The following is a 13,941-nucleotide window of genomic DNA, read 5'->3' as shown; positions in this document are numbered from 1 at the left end:
CCCAGGATCTGCTACCTGAGGTGACCACCTAACTCTGCCTAATAGTAGGGCCGGCCTTGCCAGTAAGAGCATCATCAGGTTTTCCAGGCAGCATGTGCAGAGAGCAGCCCCCATCCCATTGTTAAGTGCTGATTCTTTGCGCCCAACATCCGCCCACACAAAGCAGGACGTAATGTGATTGGAGGATCACATGGGGGGGGGGGGAGAATGATGGTGGTTTCATCGCATGCCTACAAAGAATACCACATTTTCCCCATAGCAAAATAACACACAAAAAGGGGAGGAAGACACGAGACAACAACTGTATGATGCCGGCATTGTGTAGATCGCGCAGGAAAACCAGTCACCAAACCATGATGATCGTACGAAAAAACACCCATCTGAAGATGCCCCTTGATTAGTTCCTCCACAAAATCCCAGCTAGCATACTGGTCGTCCCACCTAAGGAAGTCACATAGGGTCACTAACTGTATGAAGTTGCCATGAGGTTGCCCTTAGCGGTGTGTCCAGCTGGAAAAGGATCACACAGACCAACAGATTTTCCCATTTATGACCGCTGTGGAGTTGCGAAGTGCTGATAAACCGAAGCCATGTAAATCCTCTTCATTCTGCAAAAGCCAAATCACAGCCACACATAGTTTGTAGCTCTAGGCCAGCTACTATAGGAACATGACAACCCAGGGAAGCAAGAATATACTGAAATTAATGGGGACGTGAGCACATAGCCGAGAGGGAAGGAGCAGTTGAACGGGCAAAGGTTAAGCCAAATGAAAAGATGGGGCAAGGGGAAACACGGAAATTTACCTAATGGCACTGGGAGCAGGATGTTACATTTCAACAAAAGCAACAACCTCCCAACCTTCTCACAATACGTTACAACTTCGCAAATTCTCCATTCCTTCCTTCTTGATTGCCATGTGTTTTATGAATGAGGTCCATGACCTCATTCATAAATGAGGGCTTCAAAGGTTTCCCCAAATAGTCTCTTAATAACTTGTTGCACTGTTTAACTTCATTTCTTCCAGGGTCCTCATAACCTACTGTAACTAAGCCTGAGTATGTGTAATTGAAATAATCTCATCTTCTTCCCATTTATTTCTTTTTGGAGAAATGTCTCACTTTTCTATATAGTAATAAACTCAAAATAAAAAAATAACAACTTGTTTATTCCCACCTCCATTTCCCTCCCAGCCTTCTGTTGTTGTCTCCTTGTCTAGATTGTATTATTTATTTATTTATTGTATTTTTACCACGCTCCTCAGCCAAAAAAGGCTCTCGGAGCGGCTTACAATCGATTAGCAAAGAAGACAGTCCCTGCCCTCAGGCTTACAATCTAAAAAAGACATGACACACAAGGAAAAGGAGTTCAGGAGGGAAGAGGGAAAAGAGAGAGAGAGAGACAGAAAGCCCCATCACATCTAGGTTGAAACGCACGGCTCCCGTCCCTTCTCTGTGGTTGCTCCCTGAAAACAGGAAGTAATTAGGCCCATTCAGTCTGGTAGGAGAGAGCAGCAACCGGACTTTTCCTGGGGTGGGGGGTTTGCAGCGCAACGAAGGCCAGAAGGGGCAGAAGATGCACGAGAGGCAGAGGATGTCATGTGATCAATCCGTGACTTCCCAGTAACGAGCGTGCAGTAAAACGCTTGTCGGATGCAGCTTAGGGAGAAATTAAGAAGTCCTGCAACAGGGCTGATGGGATTGTCCTGCTCCTGAAGGAGAGGAGTCGAATTGGAGCAGGCCCTGATGTTTCCTCTGCCCACTCCTGCCCCCTTGCTCTTTCTTCTTCCCCGCAGGGTCAAGATGTCAGTTAGCCCTGGGGGGTGGGAGTCCAACTGGAGTAGGCCCTGATATTTCCTCTGCCTGCTCCTGTCCCCTTGCTCTTTCTTTGCAAGCTCCTTGGGGCAGGAACGTGGCCTCTCATTATTTGTATCCAGGGCCGGTGCTACCATTAGGCCAACTAGGCAGCCGCCGAGGGCGCAGACCTCAGAGGGGCGCAGTACTGCCCTTTAAGGGTCACAGTTTTATACAAATTAGCTGTTCTAAGGAAAAAAAACATAATTTATTTATTTATTTATTTATTACATTTCTATACCGCCCAATAGCCGGAGCTCTCTGGGCGGTTCACAAAAATTAAAAACATTCAAAGTATAAAACAACAGTATAAAACCATACTATAAAATACAATATAAAAGCTCAACCAGATAAAAACAGCAGCAGTGCAAAATTACAAATTTACAAACTACAAAATTACAAATAAAAGGAAACTATAATAGTTCAGAAACTTTTCTTGAACAGCTGAATCGAAGTTGGCAATTTTGGGGGGTGATGGTGGTGGAAGTAGCTCGCCTTGCCTAGGGCGCAAAATAGTCTAGCACCAGCCCTGTTTGTATATCAACAACAACAACAAAAATTAAAACCAAAATGAACCATTTAGATAACTAAAATCCATTGTTGTCTTCTAGTTAGCAAAGGAGGGCTACATCATTCCCATTTCCTTAAACATCTAGATCCTGTGGTGTCCAGTACTACGTTATGTACTCAAGATTTATTTTTAGCATGTTATTACACTCCTGTTAGTTAATAGATTACTTGCTTCCAAATAATTAGCAATGAGCTCGTTCACATGTGATGTTTTGAATCTTGAGGTTTCACCCTCCCTAGAATTTCTGGCATACTTAACTAAGGCACAGCAGGAGTGACTAAGTCTTTGGCAGGCTTGGCAACATGGGGTGGCAGTAACTTCTTGAATTATTCTTAGCATTGAGAATGTTCATCATGCTCAGGCAATCCAAGGTGGCAGCACTACTATCACCAGGCTCATCAGGGAAATGCCAGCCTAATAAGCTGAACATTTGCAAAAGCATCTCAGTAGAAGCCACACCAGACCACCTACAGAATTCTCTCTTTCAATAAGTCACAGATGAAAATAGGCTCATTCTATTCTCAAACATTCTTGTGCGTATACCATCCTTGCAGCAAGTCAGAAACGCAAGATCACGTCCATTAGCACTCATTCCGACTGCTCTTCCATTTTGGAATACCCTTCCTGTGACTCCTAGCCAAAAGCTGAGCCTGTGAAGAAGCAATATGACACTGCTATTCAAACTCGATTTTGGTGGGTAGGGTGGGAAGTCTTAGCGTAGAGTAATTAGCATATTATTACTGGCTCTGAGCCCTTGGGACAAAATTAGCCCTCATCTATACAACAACGGGATTGTTCCTCTTTGAATATTATCCTGAATTTTTGTTGATTCGAACCTAGTCCAAAAGCGTCACACTTCAGGAATAACAGTGATTTATGTCCTGAATTTTTTCTCATATTGCAGTTATTACTGCACACATTCACGCGCACACAACACACACATACACAGAGGTATGGATTATCGCCGAGCGAGGCTCTAATTCCTATCTGTGGAGCTCTGGGGGAATGGAAGAGAAGAACAAGTGGGGGAAAAGAACGAACAGGGGAAAGGAACGAGCAGGGGAAAGGAACAACGCAGCAGAGCAGGTTACGAAAGGCGGGGGGGAAAGCAGAGCATTGAAAACAATACGTCTCCTGCCTCTGGCTATCCGTTTCCCAGTTTGTTTTCAAATTCAGTATAAGTTCTATCTGCGGAGCTGCGCAGAATCATACAATTCAAACTGAAAGGACGTGAAGGGATGAGGGAGGCAGAGGAGGATGCGATAGGTGGGAAGGCGGGCACTCGGCCAATCACTGTGTCCTGCCCTGGAAGATATGCTCACAAGTCAAAAGGCGATTTAACCCCCTCAACATAGGTTTAACACGGTGCACACTTGAACACTGCTCAAAATTCACGTTAAATCGGAGCTCAGAATATGCGCATTAATGCGTTTATAAGCCGGCGCTATGGCGAATTGACGGCTGAGTCATGTGTCTGGAAGCGCAAAAATATGTGCTTAGGTCGGGGTAAAGAACCTGTATAGACATGGCCCTAATTGAGGGCACAATCCTACGACTTCCGTGCTCGATGCTCATGAGCCTCTGAACTCGGAAGCGTGCAAGCATCCAGTGCAGAGTGGGAGGAGTGGTGGAGGCGATTATTGCTTCTGCCGCTCCTCCCGCACTGCTTTTTTGCCCATCTAGCAGGGGCGCATCAGAGGGGGAGGGAAGGAGGCTGGAGAGGCCTTGTGATAGCTTGTATCCTGGCCTCTCCAGTCCCTTCCTCTCCCCGCCCACTGGAACACCCCCTCTACCTCTCTCAGAAGGTTGCTTTTCCAACCTTGGAGAAGCAGCCCATTCTGTCTAGGGCCATAGGATTAGTCCCTAAATAGTTAAACTATTACTAGATAGTAATTTCAGAACAGAACTGGACTATGTATTCTCCCCCTATGCATGTCCACCTCTTCCCCGTATCCAGCTGTGTTAGACTTTTGAGATAATGGGCGGAAGATGAAGAAAAAGATGAGGATGCAGCAGCAATGTCATCCTGGTAAAGAAAACTTCTTCAAAAAGAAGCGGTAGAGAGGTCTAGCACAACAAATCCAAGCTGGTTCACCAAAACATATGAACAAGCAAAGCTTCATGAATATTAAGTTGGATATGGAGATGTGAATACGGAATTGCGTCCCGTTTTGTATTTCTGCCTTGGGGTATCCTATGTTTTGTTCTTTACTCTTAGTTGCTTTTCATTTTCAGTTAAAAGACTACTCAGTGCACACACACACTTCCGTGATAGTGCCAAGCAAATGAGCATAAGCCTCAAACTTTGACAGAGTTAACTGATTTAAGGTTGTGGAAACAGCACTCTTTTGATGAATACCTTAGTTTGCTGGATTCCCTGGAGAGCTCAGGGGCATGTCTACACCGGGCAATATCCCAGGGATCATCCCAGGATCGTCCCTGTGTGTCCACATGACGCACAGGAGCTCCCGGGAGCAGGGAGAGATGATCCCTCCATTTCCCCGGGATATCGCCATACCCTTTTTTCTCGTTTTTTCCCATGGCCCCGGGATGGTTCCGAATACTGCGGGTGGTGTGGCCAGCTGTCCCAGCTCCTTCCCTCTTCCCCGCGAGTAGCGGGGGTCATCGGAGGGGGACAGGAAGAGTCCAGGGCCATTGGAAGTGGGGTGGGGAGTGGGGTCAGGGCTTTTTTGGGGGGAATTACTTTTTTGCTGGCGCGCAGGGGCACTCCAGCTCCTGTATTCTTAAAAAAAATATGGTGGGCGTGACGTCCTCCTTCCTCCCTGGATGTTGCGCGCCGCGTGTGAAAGCAGGGGGAGGATCTCGTGATCCTCTCCCCTCCCTCGTGGATCGCCGGGAGGTGTAGATACGCCCCATATCTCTTGAAACTTGTATAACTATCTAGATTGTTGAAGTACTTTATTTTTAAAAAAACTATAGATGGTTTTTTGAGATGCTATGTGCATTTTCTATATTATGTGTATGCCATATTGGGATGTGGTGACAGGGACTTATATGGTCATCAAATTAAAGTTGCATAACATCAAACCAACCAGGCAAACACTAAGAAAACAATCCTATGCAGAATTTTAGACAGAAAAAATCCTACAACTTCCAGCTTTCCGCAGACAGCAAATACACAGTTGCCTGAGAACAGATTCCTGTGTCACATCTGAACTTTACTGTACTTAATTCTGTGTCCCTATATTGTATTTTATATTGTCCACATGCTACTCACTTACGAACTGTCTTCATTTAAAAGAGTTAATTCTTTTAGAAGTATATACATTTAATATATATATGATATAGATGTAGAATATAGATGGATTTTCTTTCCCTAACAAATGTTCTTAAGACAATTAATATCAATGGAATATAAAGCTTAACAGATCTTTTCTTCCCAATTATCATTATTTATAGATTGGAAATGCTGGCTGGCTGGCTGGCAACATCCTCTTCTGTTCTCTAGCAACAGAAGCAAAACAGCAGAGACATGGCAAAGGTGGAACAGAGTGACATGATAATACGAAAATGAACAGTTATATTCTCCCAAGCGCCCTTACAATCTGTATTATTGAACAGAATTGTGTAATGCTCTGAATTGCATTTTATAATCAAAGTATGATGCAATGATTACAACTCCTCATCTTCTGCTCCGCTTTACTCTCAGCCGTGTCTCATGAAGCCATGGTATATCTATTGAGCTGAAGTGGACATGACCAGTAAAACTCAGCTTTAAGACAAACCTGGCCTTAGGCAGAAGGGTGGGAAAGAAGAGAGAATAACTCATGCAGATTCAGCCTTGTCAGCAAGATCGCTCTTTCTCTTCCATACACACAGACATACATTACTTCACTTGTGTGTGAGGGTGCATACACACTACTTTCTTCCCTTCTCCTTGTGTAATTGGGTGAAAAGGAGTGTATTTTGAGCACACATTTAACAATGTCTGGAGGCAGAGATATGTAAGAATCATCTGCAACAAGCTACGCTAATATAATCGTAATATTGTATGATTATACAGTAATTGCGATACTCAGATGTTTTAAATACCACTTCCATGAATCTTTCAATAAAAGATGTATAAGAGAACACAAAATCTTAAGGGATACTGTGATTCACTACCCAGTTAAGGCTGATCAACAAGATCAAAATCTGTTTAATCCAAGTATTTCCATTCGTTTTGAAGTCTGCAACCTGAGTTATCTCAGACAGACAGGGCTGTATTATTGCCAGTATATAAATCCCTTCCATTCTACCTCCAGGTCCTACCTTTATCCCGCAGATGTATCTTCTTCCAAGTTATGCTTAAATTCCAGATCCTCTTGACAGATTTGCTGTGTGAGCTTGAAAAAAAGTCACCAGATTGCTGCCTCATTTTCCTTGCATATGTAATACGAACAATGCATCTGTCACAAATGACTGCTGTTGAGCTCAGTTTACCGTAGTGTGGAAATCACTTTGCGCACTTCAGGTGGAAAAACAATACATCAGAGCAAAGTATGTTATTATGTTAGGTAGTGCTGCTTTTTCTTATTAGCTAGCATGATAAAATGGCACCCAGAAGGCACACGTGGCTGGCTTTTAGAATAGAAAGTTCATTTAATTTCAAGGGAAACTGCTGCTATATCTCAGTTTGCATGTGTATCTAACAACAACAACAACTATTATTATTATTATTATTATTATTATATTATTGTTATTGTTGTTATTATTATTATAAAGTCTCCCCTCATTTTTAAAACCCTAACTTGAGAGATAATTAAATTCAGAAACAGAAACAAAAACATACGTATAATTTTTTCCTAAGAACACATCTAAGAACATAAGAACCTAAGAAGTGCCCTGATGCTGGATCAGACCAAGGGTTCATCTACTCCAGCACTCTGTTCACACAGTGGCCAACCAGCCATCGGCCAGGGATGAACAAGCAGGACATGGTGCAACAGCACCCTCCCGCCCATGTTCCCCAGCAACTGGTGCACACAGGCTTACTGCCTCGATTACTGGAGATAGCACACGAACATCAGGGCTAGTAGCCATTGATAGCTTTCGCCTCCAGGAATTTATCCAACCCCCTTTTGAAGCCATCCAAATTGGTGGCCATCATTACATCTTGTGGTAGTGAGTTTCATAATTTAACTATGTGCTGCGTGAAGAAGTACTTCCATTTATTTGTCCTGGATTTCCCACCATTCAGCTTCATGGGATGACCCCAAGTTCTAGTATTTTGAGAGAGGGAGAAAAATGTTTTCCTATCCACATTCTTCATACCATGCATAATTTTGTAAACCTCTATCATGTCTCCCCATAGCCTCCTTTTTTGCAAGCTAAACAGTCCCAGTTGATGTAACCTTCCCTTGTAGGGGAGATGCTCCAGCCCCTTAATCATTTGAGTTGCCCTTTTCTGCACTTTTTCCAGCTTTATAATAGCCTTTTTTAGGTTTGATGACCAAACTGTTTTATTCTCAATTCCTTTTCTTATAATGCCTAACATGGAGTTTGCCTCCTTTATAGCGGCCACACACTGGGTGGACATTTTCATCGATCTGTCCACCACAATCCCAAGATCTCTTTCTTGTTCAGTCACCACCAGCTGAGATCTCAGTAGGTTGTACTTGAAGTTGGGTGGTTTTTTTGCCATAACGTGCATCACCTTACACTTGCTTACATTGAACCGCATCTGCCATTTCGATGCCCACTCTCCCAGCTTGGAGAAATCCCTTTGGAGCTCTTCACAATCCCTTTGTATTTTAACAACCTTAAATAATTTGGTGTCGTCAGCAAACTTGGCCACTTCGTTGCTCATTCCAAATCCCACATCATTTATGAATAAGTTCAAAAGGATTGGTCTCAATACCGATTCCTGTGGGACCCCACTATTTACTTCCCTCCATTGGGAGAATTGACCATTTCTTCCTACTTTCTGTTCTCTAACCAGTTACTGATCCATAACGGATAATGGACTCAAGTTACAGGAAGCCAGATTCCAGCTGGACATCAGGAAAAACTTCCTGACTGTTAGAGCAGTACGACAATGGAATAAGTTACCTAGGGAGGTTGTAGGATCTCCCACACTAGAGGCCTTCAAGAGGCAGCTGGACAACCATCTGTCAGGGATGCTTTAGGGTGGATTCCTGCATTGAGCAGGGGGTTGGACTCGATGGCCTTGTAGGCCCCTTCCAACTCTGCTGTTCTATGATTCTATGATTCTATGATTCTAAGAGGACCTCTCCTCTTATTCCATGACTACTAAGGCCATAGCTAGACCTAAGGTTTATCTTGGGATCATCCAGGGTTCGCCCCTGCCTGAGCACTGGATCCCCTGTGTGTCACCTAGATGAACAGGTTTGATCCCTGGATGATCCAGGGATAAACCTTAGGTCTAGCTATGGCCTTAGATGAACAGGTTTGACCCCAGGACAATCCTGGGATAAACCTTAGGTCTAGCTACGGCCCTAGTTTGTTCTGGAGTTTTTGGTGGGGGACTTTATCAGAAATTACAATTACACCATGCTCTTCCTGCACAGAACACAGAACCGCTTATATATGATCTAGTTCCCTGTGGGTTCCTATCCAGGCAACTTATGGGACCAGACTTACTGAACTTTAGCCATGAAATTGAGTAGAGTAGGGAGAGTCAGTCTGAAGATTTCGCTATCTGCTCATCCTGACAGGCACATCTCTCATGATTCTTCACAGCTGTTCAGCCTAACCAGTTCTGTCTTTCTTCCAAACTACTCAATGCCCTGTCATCCTCCTTGTCCTCATTATTCTTTTGGTATTATGGTATTGCATTGTCACACCATCTCTGAAATGAATGAGAAGAGTGATAGATAAATAACCTGCTGCTTTTGGAAATGTTTAGTACCCACAAACAATCAGCATGATACACCTGTAGAATCATTCAGTTTACCCTGGCCTTCAGCTGAAGGCAGGTTAAGAGCTCCATCACAACTACTTCTTTTTCCTAGTATGCACCCGCAAATTTTCATTAGTGTGGCAAGTGCTGGTCCCTTTTATGAGCACTGCTGTACTGGTGAACTCACTTTTCACTTGTTTGGTCTCCCACTATGCTGGAAGGGTGCTTTTATTTCACATGGAGAAAATAAACCACACTTTCCCCATGCTGGAAAAAGACTGAAAATGGAGGGGAAGAGGCGAAGTGACTGCAGGACATGCATGACGTCATGTGAGTATTGTGTTTCAAAATGGCAAACCAGGCAGGATGAGAATGCGATAAAATGCTGGTGTGATGGAGCTCTAAGACAGGCTTTCCACCCGCCCCCTCCTCAAACACCAGTAGATCCTTAACCCAACAATCCCTCCTTTACTAGGGTGACCCTATGAAAAGGAGGACAGGGCTCCTGTATCTTTAACAGTTGCATAGAAAGGGGAATTTCAGCAGGTGTCATTTGTATATATGGAGAACCTGATGAAATTCCCTCTTCATCACAACAGTTAAAGCTGCAGGAGCTGTACTAGAGTGACCAGATTTAAAAGAGGGCAGGGCACCTGCAGCTTTAAGTGTTGTGATGAAGAGGGAGTATCACCAGGTTCTCCATATATACAAATGACACCTGCTGAAATTCCTTTTTCAATACAACCGTTAAAGATACAGGAGCCCCGTCCTCCTTTTCATATGGTCACCCTACCTTTACTGGTTTGAAGGTTGCCCTGCATCACACACAGGTAGGCAGGACTGGCATATGACAAAGTGACCCAACTTGCCTTTCCGCTTTTCTGGTAGTGATGTTTACCCACACCAGGTCTATTCCAAAGCTGCTCCACTCCCCCCCCCCACTCCACCTCCTCAAACACATGGAGAGCTTGTAAACCTGAAATCAGTAAATGATATGTGGATCTAGCTTAATGAAACCGGCCAGTGTTATGCATGTTGAGCCTCGTTCTAGTTGTTAATGCACTGAGTCAGGCCAGTAGCGCATTGTCATGTGATTATCGTCCGTCTTTCAGGCACAGAGTCAATTAAAGCAGCAACATGTACAGTTAAGCTGTCATACAACGTTTAGCTTTAGCAGGGATAAACGGGAATAATTATTGCTTAGAGAAGGGGGAGGGTGTTTTTATGTTTCATGGATTTTAATCATTAGCTAATAGTTCTCTTATGTAAATTGATTCACTCTATATTGGCCAAATATAGAACAGTCAGATCTTTTCAAATGTAAAACAAATGCTTCAGAATAGTGGACTTAAAAAAAAGTCTCAGTATGATGGGAAAATATGGAGCTAATTAAAGTCACATTTGTAGTTCTCTTTGATCACTGTTGTAAAGAATGTGAGTCATATCCGGGTGTAGTTTTTTGGTTTTTTTTAACATCATTTTTTACCATTTAGTTTTGATTTATGACCCACCCTGTTTCTTAAGCTATGAGCAGGTAATGTTTCTTTATCTCATCTGACTCACCACAACTAAGGAAACTTTTTCATTGGTTACTGTTCATCCATTCTGAGATGGAGAATGGATGTAGACATGAAAGCTACAGTTTTCTGTGGCCATTATTATTGACCCTTGAGCTTGGATTTAAAGTAAGCCAGATCTTCCAGGTTCAAAGCTAAGAGCCCGGACTAAACTTGCATTGACAAAGGATAGCTGATTTATGAAGCAGCGTAATATGTAAACGCTACAGCTGAGATTGAAAGAGAAGCATGCCCATGTGGGAGAGAACCGAATGCCTACCTAACGCTTCGCTTGCTATTTTCACTGCAGCTGAAGAAACAAGCAGTTGTTCAGTTTGAAGATTGGCTTACCTCTTCTGCAATGGGAGTTGTTGCAGTAAAAACAACAGGCAATACTGTTGTGGTAAACACTGAAGAGCGGGAGCTCTTCGTGAGTCTCCATAGCCATGTCTACGTATTCTCCCTTAGGAGCCTGCCCGTGCTTTGAGATCTTCTGGAGAAGCCCTTCTTTCAGTCCCACCATCTTCACAGGCGCACTTGGTGGGAACATGGGAGAGGGCCTTCTCAGTGGCTGCTTCAGTGCTCTGGAACTTTCTTCCCGGGGAAGCTAGGCTGGCTCCCTCCTTGATGGGCTTCGAAAGCAGGCAAAAACTTTTTTGTTCCAGCAGGCCTTTGGCGAATAATCTGGCCCTCCATCTGTGTTAATGTCTTATAATTTTGTTGTGTATTTTAAATGTTTATGTGTCCCCCCCAATGTATGTTTTAAACTTTGGAAGGCCGCCTTGAGGCCCAGCATTGGGCAAAAGGTGGGATATTATTATTATTATTATTATTATTATTATTATTATTATTATTTATTTATTTATTTATTTATTTATATAGCACTATCAATGTACATGGTGCTGTACAGAATAAAACAGTAAATAGCAAGACCCTGCCGCATAGGCTTACATTCTAATAAAACCATAATAAAACAATAAGGAGGGGAAGAGAATGCAAACAGGCACAGGGTAGGGTAAACAGGCACTGGGTAGGGTAAAACTAACAGTATAAAGTCAGAACAAAATCAAGTTTTAAAAGCTTTAGGAAAAAGAAAAGTTTTTAGCTGAGCTTTAAAAGCTGTGGTTAAACTTGTAGTTCTCAAATGTTCTGGAAGAGTGTTCCAGGCATAAGGGGCAGCAGAAGAAAATGGACGAAGCCGAGCAAGGGAAGTAGAGACCCTTGGGCAGGCGAGAAACATGGCATCAGAGGAGCGAAGAGCACGAGTGGGGCAATAGTGTGAGATGAGAGAAGAGAGATAGGAAGGAGATAGACAGTGAAAAGCTTTGTAGGTCAACAGGAGAAGTTTATATTGGATTCTGAAGTGAATTGGAAGCCAATGAAGAGATTTCAGAAGTGGAGTTACATGGTCAGAGCGGCGGGCCAAGAAGATGATCTTAGCAGCAGAGTGGTGAACAGAAACCAACGGACTGATGTGAGAAGAAGGAAGGCCAGCGAGAAGAAGGTTGCAGTAGTCCAACCGAGAAATAACCAATGCATGAACAAGAGTCTTGGCAGAAGAGACAGACAAAAATGATCGAATCCTGGCAATATTATACAGGAAAAAATGACAGGATTTAGCTACTGTCTCAATATGAGGAATAAAGGAGAGCGAGGAATCAAATATAAAGCCAAGACTACGAGCTTCCTTGACTGGAGTAAGTGTAACATCATTGACAGTAAGGGAGAATGAGAGATGAGGAGAAGGTTTAGGAGGAAAAACAAGCAATTCAGTCTTTGCCATATTAAGTTTCAAACGACGATGAAGCAACCAAGCTGAGATATCTGAAAGACATGCCGAGATACGATCGTGAACATCAGGAGAAAGATCCGGAGATGAAAGATATAATTGTGTATCATCGGCATACAGATGATATTGGAGGCCATGAGATTGAATAAGATTACCCAAGGGCAACATGTATAAAGAAAACAACAACGGACCAAGCACCGAGTCTTGGGGAACCCCTACTGAAAGGGGAAAAGAAGACGAGCTGTCATTAGCCAACACGCTGAAAGAGCGACCCGCTAGATAGGAGGCAAACCAGTTATAGACAGAGCCACAAAATCCAAGGTCATGAAGGGAATCTAAAAGAAGATCATGATCAACCGTGTCAAAGGCTGGAGTTAGATCAAGGAGAATAAGAACGGAATAATGGCCTTCAGACTTGGCAGTAAGAAGATCATTGGTAATCTTAGTAAGGGCTGTTTCAGTGGAATGCAAAGGACGGAATCCAGATTGAAAAGGATCCAGAGCAGAGTTACTAGAAAGAAAATCAAGACAACGAGAGTAGACCACACGCTCCAGGATCTTTGAAACAAACGGCAACAAAGAGACAGGTCGGTAGTTAATACTACTACTACTACTACTACTACTAATAATAATAATGTCGCCAAAGAGAGTCCTCAAATGCCGGCAGCTGTGTTGATCCATGTCAACAAACCAGGTCCAGCAGCTTTCATCCACAATAGGAGCAAGACCAAGCCATCGCAATCATGTGAGGATTTCAGACGGAACAAGCAATTAAAAGGGGATGGCAAATAACCTCAGTGACCCTGCTAATCAAAAAGTATCCCTGTGAGTCCTGGCTCCATTATACCACTCTGGTTTCTCTTCAGACTGTATAAATCTTTTGGCCATTATTTATTTATTTTATTTTATTTATGACATTTCTATACCGTCCAATAGCCGAAGCTCTCTGGGCGGTTCACAAAAATTAAAACCATAGTAAGACAACCAACAGGTTAAAAGCACAAATACAAAATACAATATAAAAAGCACAACCAGAATAAAAACCACGCAGCAAAATTGATATAAAATTAAAATACAGAGTTAAAACAGTAAAATTCAAATTTAAGTTAAAATTAAGTGTTAAAATACTGAGAGAATAAAAAGGCCTTCAACTGGCGACGAAAGGAGTATAGTGTAGGCGCCAGGCGGACCTCTCTAGGGAGCTCATTCCACAACCGGGGTGCCACAGCGGAAAAAGCCCTCCTCCTAGTAGCCACCTGCCTCACTTCCTTTGGCAGGGGCTCACGGAAAAGGGCCCCTGTAGATGATCTTA

The sequence above is a fragment of the Elgaria multicarinata genome, chromosome 2, assembly GCF_023053635.1.
Source record: "Elgaria multicarinata webbii isolate HBS135686 ecotype San Diego chromosome 2, rElgMul1.1.pri, whole genome shotgun sequence".
Lineage (NCBI taxonomy): Eukaryota > Metazoa > Chordata > Lepidosauria > Squamata > Anguidae > Elgaria > Elgaria multicarinata.
This window is presented reverse-complemented; position numbering follows the sequence as displayed.